The following is a 6,956-nucleotide window of genomic DNA, read 5'->3' on the forward strand; positions in this document are numbered from 1 at the left end:
AGGTGTGATCAATTTTCAATGACTGGCACCATAGCTTGTAGACTCTATAACTTTCACAAAGACCAAATAATATGCACTGATTTGGGTCATTTTCACCAAAGATATGTAGCAGTATAAATTTTGGCCAAATTTGCAAAATTTTATAACAGAAACAAAGAAAATGCAATTTTTTTACAAACTGACAGGCCGGGCAAGGAGAACATTAATCAGAGCAGCCACCCAGAGGCCCATTGCAACTCTGGAGGAGTTGCAGAGATCCACAGCTCAGTTGGGAGAATCTGTCCACATGACAACTAGTTGTGCATGCCACAAATCTGGCCCCTATGGAAGATTGGCAAAAAGAAAGCCACTGTTAAAAAAAAGCCATATGAAAAGTCGCATTTGCAGTTTGCGAGAAGCCATGTGCTCTGGGCAGAGGAGACCAAAATTGAACTTTTTGGCTTTAAAAGCAAAAACGCTATGTGTGGCAGAAAAATAGGATTTATTTTTTTGTACTCACCGTAAAATCCTTTTCTCTGTAGTTCCCCGACTGACACAGCTCCTTTCTTAGACCATTGGGTTGTTACGCCACCTTCAGGAGAGGACTAGGCAGAACATTTTATAATAAAACTAGAACTTTCTAGTTCCACCCAAGGGGCGGTCCCTTAGGTAACAACCCCTCAGCCTGCTACTACAGCCTCAGTACATCAACAAGCAGTATAACGTAGACAAAAATAGTAGGGAGCTGTGTCAGTCGGTGAACTACAGAGAAAATGATTTTATGGTGAGTACAAAAAAAATCCTATTTTCTCTTACGTTCACCGACCGCCACAGCTCCTTTCTTAGACCATTGGGCCGTCCCAAGCAGTGCGAAAACGAGGGGTGGGAAAACGGCATAAAAACCTTCACTCACAATGGCATGTTGAAACTAGTATAAAAACTTTATTCACAAAAACAACAGTGTGTGGGACTATATTTTTTTTTGTGTAGAAGAGTGCTCCTCCATCTGGGAATCACTACCTTCAAACCACCTCAGAACTGCAATAACATATGCAACAGTGCCTTTACTTAAAAAAAGGTACTGTGTTTTTACCAGGAAAAAAAAAATTAAATAAATATGTAAGTGCAATTGCAATTATACGTCCGCCTGCAAAACTTTGCGGCCAAAACAGGCATCAGCCCATGCACAGACATCTAACTTATAGCATTTTGTAAAGGTGTGGACAGACGACCAAGTCGGCACTTTACACACTTGAGCGTCAGACGCTTGATGTCGGAAGGCCCAAGACGTTCCAATTGCCCTGCTGGAGTGGGCTGTGACCAGAAAGGGGGGCACCTGCCCCTTCAAGACGTAGGCCTGTACTACAATCTGTCTGATCCACCTGGAAATGGTGGCCGACGAGACCGCTATGCTTTTTTTTTGGACCAGCCACCGAAACAAACAAGGAGTCCGACTTCCGAAAGGGAGCCGTAGCAGACAAATACACCCTCAGAGCCCAAACCACGTCCAGGGAATGGCGGGCCACCTCCTTAGGATGCGTCGGTTTAGGACACAGAGATGGTAACACAATGTCTTCATTGATGTGGAACGCCGAAACCACCTTTAGCAGAAAAGGTTGCGGACGCAGCACCACCTTATCCTTGTGGATAACCAGATAGGGTGACTTGCAAGACAAGGCCACCAGTTCCGAAAACCTCTTGGCCGAATTAATGGCCACTAGAAAGACCACTTTCTGAGAAAGAGTCAACAGAGGGATCTCTGATATTTTCAAATGGCAATAACACCAGGTTCAGATCCCACGGGGGTAACGGTGGATGCACTGGAGGAACTACATGTTGGACCCCTTGAACAAAAAGGTACTCACTAGAGAGAGTGAGACGCCAGGGGTCGCTGGAAAAAAAAAAAAAAGACAGCCAAACCCGAGATTTGTCCCTTAATGGTGCTTAAAGCCAATTTCTGGTCTACTCCTTGCTGTAGAAACAGCAGGATCCTGGATAAAGAAAAGGATAGCGCAGACGCTATCCTTTCTCCTCACACATGGAGATGCAGGCCTTCCAGGGACGACGATATATCTTCCGAGAAGATTTCTGTGCTCTCAGCATAGTTGGAATCACCGAGTCTGAAAGACACCAGTTCCTCAACATCTGGCTCTCAATAGCCATGCCGTTAAAACCCGGATGGAGAATCGGACCTTGAGACAGAAGGTCCTCTCGTAACGGCAGTCACCAGGCACACCAGGTCTGCGTACCAGGGACGCTGGGGCCAATCAGCATTACTGGAATCCACTTGGCCTCCACCCTGTGGAGCAGACGTGGCAACAGTTTCAGCGGAGGAAAGGCATAGATCAGCTGGTACTGATCGCACGGAGCCACCAGCCCGTCTGACGTGTCTCCCAAGGATCTCTTGTCCTAGACACGAATATCGGCACCTTCCAAATGAGACGGGAGGCCAGAAGATCCACGTCTGGTGTGCCCCATTGCAGGCACAGTAGCCTGAACACCTCCGGATGCCACGCCCATTTTCCTGGGTCCATCATCTGGTGACTTAGGTAGTCCGCCTGCCAGTTCTCCACTCCCGGGAGGTAAATGGCCGACTGGGTCGGTACATGTCGCTCTGCCCACTGAAGGATGTGAGCGACCTCCCGTGCGGCGGTCGAGCTTCTTGTTCCTCCTTGGTGATTGATGTATGCCACCGCCGTGGCCCTGTCTGACGGGATCCTGATCCGACACCCTCGAAGTCTTATCAACCATGTGGAGAGGCACAGCCTAATCGCTCTCAGCTTGAGCAGATTGATCGGCAATTCCTCCACCGACCAGAGGCCCTGGGTCGACCGAACTCCCAATACTCCACCCCAGCCGGTTAGGCTGGCACCCGTTGTGATCACTGTCCATTTCAGAGGCAGGAACGACTTCCCGGACTGAAGTGCTGGGGACCTCCAGAGCAGGGAATCCCTGACTGACTGGCTCACTGGGCATACGGTACTGCCTCAAAAAAGGAGGCCACCATGAGTCCCAGGACTTGCATGCAGAAGCTTAGCAATGACCACATCAGCAGCTATACCGCGGCTCTGAGAGTCTGCAGCTTGTCTGAGGGGAGAAACACTCTCGCTCCAATGGAGTCCATCAATAAGCCTAGGTACTCCAAACCCCGAGTTGGTACAATCACAGACTTTTTTTTAGGTTCAACAGCCACCCAAATTCCTGCAGGGTCTGCATGGTGATCGCCACATCCTCCTCTAAAACTCTGAGGAGGAAGATGCTCTCAGGAGGAGATCATCTAGGTAACCCACGATCGCGATCCTGCATTGTCGCAGCAACGCCAAAACAGGAGCCTATACCTTGGTAAAGACTCGGGGGGCTGGTGCCAAACCAAAGGGGAGAGCCACAAACTGGTAGTGGGCTTCCCCAACTGCAAATCACAGAAACCTCTGATGCCGAAGGCATATGGGTATGTGCAGGTACGCATCCTGGATGTCCAAATACGCCAGGGAGTCCCCTTGATGGAGCGCAGCGACTACTAAGCAAACTGATTCCATTCTGAACCTCAGGTATGATCACCCCACGACTCAGCAGGTCCCTTACCGCCCCCAATAGGGCCTTCCGGCGAACCGGGAGTACGGGTATGCCGGTGGGGAAGAATCTGTTTTGTGGCCAAGAGAAGAACTCTATCTTGTAGCCTGAGGAAATCGGATCACAGACCCATTGGTCGGACAGCCGAGAGGCCCACCAGGCTGCAAACTCCCGTAGGCGACCCCCCCCACCTTCATGCGGTAGCACTTTTGCTCGCAGGCTTGCGGTTCCAGGGACATTTTTGTCCTTCAGAAGTCATCCTGTCGGCTGGGGACGCTTAGCCGAAGCCCCGGATGGACAAAAAAAAAAATCGGTTTGTGAGCGGAAAAGGAGGGCCCTTGCCTATGGCATGGCTCCTTAGCCTTCCTGGCCTGTGGAAGTAGCGTACTCTTATTGTCATCTACTGAGGCTCCAAAGAGCCATTCGCCAAGGAAGAGAAGATCAGTCAGGGCTTTCTTAGATGCCTGGTCAGGTGACCAGCATTTTAGCCAAATCAGCACCACTGCTGACACTGAAGCCCTGAATAACAGAGGAAGGGTATCCAGGGCTGCATCACAAACGTACTTAAGGCCTTGCACTAACTTGTCTGCTAGTGCCACGCAGACAGGAGAAGCCTGTTGCTCCCCCAATTCACGGTGCAAAACATTTTGCACACTCAGTAAGTGTCTGTGACACAAGTGCAGATGCCAGTACTGGTTGCATTGTTGACCCCACACCCTTAAACAAGGAACGAGCCACTGCCTCGGCCTTCCTGTCCGTGGGGTCCTTAAATGCAGGAGTCCCCTCCATCAGGCTTGTGGTTACTTTGTTTAACCTGGATACTGGGGGGTCCATGACCGGAGGAGCATACCACTTTTTGAGAAGGCTCTCCTCAAAGGGGGTAACGCACCGCCATTTATTTGGGGACCAAAAAGGTCCATTGCGGTCGGCCCCATTCCTCGTATATGAGCTTATCTAAATAAGTCAGATACGTGAACATCTTAGATGTACGGCTGGCTTATGGGACCCAAAAGGGACTGCTACACCAGCAGAGGGATCTGCTGGCTCCTGAATTTTCAGAGTATCACGCACAGTTGTGATAAGTGCGCCAACAAGCGCTTTGTCGCGCACGGACCCGGACGGGGGACTCATCCTCATTGTCCGATCGGTCCTGGTCAGCGTCATCTGAAATGACAGAACAGGGGTCAGCCAGCCTCAGCAGGGCCTGAGTCTGCGTCAGAGCTCTCCCCGGAGGATGGGGGGCAGGGGCCATTTTTTAATACCTTTGCGCCCACGCACGGCCTCCATCTTGACAACGAACGAATTAAGGTCCACCGACAAAGCGTCCAGACGCACTGCACTGTCTCTGCAGGCAAACTAGTTGCAATTGCCTGGATTTCATGGGAAGAAACACCAGTTTCTGAAGCCATGCTGACCCTATCCTGTCTGCCACCTGTTGGGGACTTAGGAGGGTGGGACCATCACTGTCCTAACTGCTGCTGGCTGAGGGGCTCCTCCCACAGGACTCACCTCCCTGACCAAGTTCTGTGGCATCCAGCTAGGCGTGCCTGTGTCAGCTCCCAGATGCATAAGAGACCAAACTGCGCTGTGCTGTTCTGAATAGCACTGAAGCTGAAAAAAGTGTTCAGGCTTCAACAAAATGCCCGCCAAGCATCCAGTATAAAATGACAATCACAGGGAAGATGGTCACCGGACTACAGGAAAATGGAGAGCATGTTGTTCCCTAGTCACACCCAACATGGCCGCCAAGCACTGCAATGAGGGACAGTGAAAAAACAGGCAGAGAAATGGTGGGAAAACAGTGATCAGCAGACACAGCCTCCAGATACCTCAGGGGAGAGACCTACTCACATCCAGGGTACAGCTATCCAGCGCAGTACCCCCCAGGAGAGCCACTGTCTATGGCACACACACTGCTCAGCAGCCTATGCAGCATCCCCCACAGGGGAGGGGAGATGGGGACAGGGAGAGAAGAGAGGGAGGTGAGGGACCCCCGAATCAACCTCACAGGGAATGCCCAGCCCCACCGAGGCAGGGAGAGCTGTACTTACCAGTCCTGAAGAGCTGGGAGACGTTCCATCACAGACCCACTCTCCGATCAGTACGGGGTGGCTGCTGGCCCGGCCCACTGACGCAGACATCAGTAGCCCGGTCATATGTGTGCCCCGGGGCATTACGCCCAGCGGCCGCCCCTGGAGCTGGGGGCATGTTGTGGCCGACCCAGCGCAGAGCTCTGGTCTGCACACACTCACTGGCCAGGCTGGGGAGACTACAAGGATAAGGGTATCCTGCCTGTCACCCAGCCGTCTCTTGATAGCAGATCACAGGATCTTTAATCTTGCACAAAAAGCAAAACTTCTGCAGAAAAATTCTACGGACCGAGGGGCCCACAGGGTTCCTAGGCTCTTCTTCACTAGACAGAAAAAAACTGAGGCTGCAGTAGCAGGCTGAGGGGTTGTTACCTAAGGGACTGCCCCTTGGACAGAACTAGAAAGTTCTAGTCTTATTATAACATGTTCTGCCTAGTCCTCTCCTGAAGGTGGCATAAAAACCCCAATGGTCTAAGAAAGGAGCTGTGTCAGTCGGTGAACATAAGAGAAACACTGCAAATCACCTGAACACACCATGAAACATGGTGGCGGCAACATCATGTGGGGAATAATTTCTTCAGCAGGAACAGGAAAACTGGTCAGAGTTAATGGGAAGATGGAAAGAGCAAAATAGAAGGCAATCTTAGAAGAAAACCTGTTTGCAAAAGACTTGAGACTGGGGCAGAGGTTCACCTTTCAGCAGGACAATGACTCAAAACTAAACAAACATACAGCCAGCCAGAGCTACAATGGAATTGTTTCAAAGCATATTCATGTGTTAGAATGACCCAAAGACCAGACCTAAAGCCAACTGAGATTGTGTGTGGAAAAGTGCTGTTCACATACACTCGCCATCCAATCTGACAGAGCTTAAGCTATTTTGCAACAAATAGGCAAAGTTTCACTCTCTAGATGTAATATATAAATAAAACCATTTATCTTCCACTTAATTATGTGACACTTTGTATTGGTCTATCACACATAAAATCCATTTCCGATTTTGGTTGTAACATGACAAAATGTAGAAAATTTCAAGGGGTGTGAATACTTTTGCAGTAACTTGTAATTCAAAAAGACCCCAATGTGGAGGAAGACCAAACAAAAAACCCCAATGCATATAGCATAAAGATGTCTGTTCTCCCCAACCACAAGAGCAACACAAACTTTCTACATTATTGCCATAAGAAACTTTGCTAAGAACACACCCATGCACCCAACATTACACACTTGGGCTTTGCAAATGAGCACTGCATTATTGGTAACTGTTAATGTGTGCTACATTCTCAGAAGTAGCAGATGTCTGTTGTATATCTAGTG

Source organism: Lithobates pipiens, unplaced genomic scaffold (genome assembly GCF_037356315.1).
Source record: "Lithobates pipiens isolate NorthernLeopardFrog02 unplaced genomic scaffold, aLitPip1_a1.2 Scaffold_16, whole genome shotgun sequence".
NCBI lineage: Eukaryota > Metazoa > Chordata > Amphibia > Anura > Ranidae > Lithobates > Lithobates pipiens.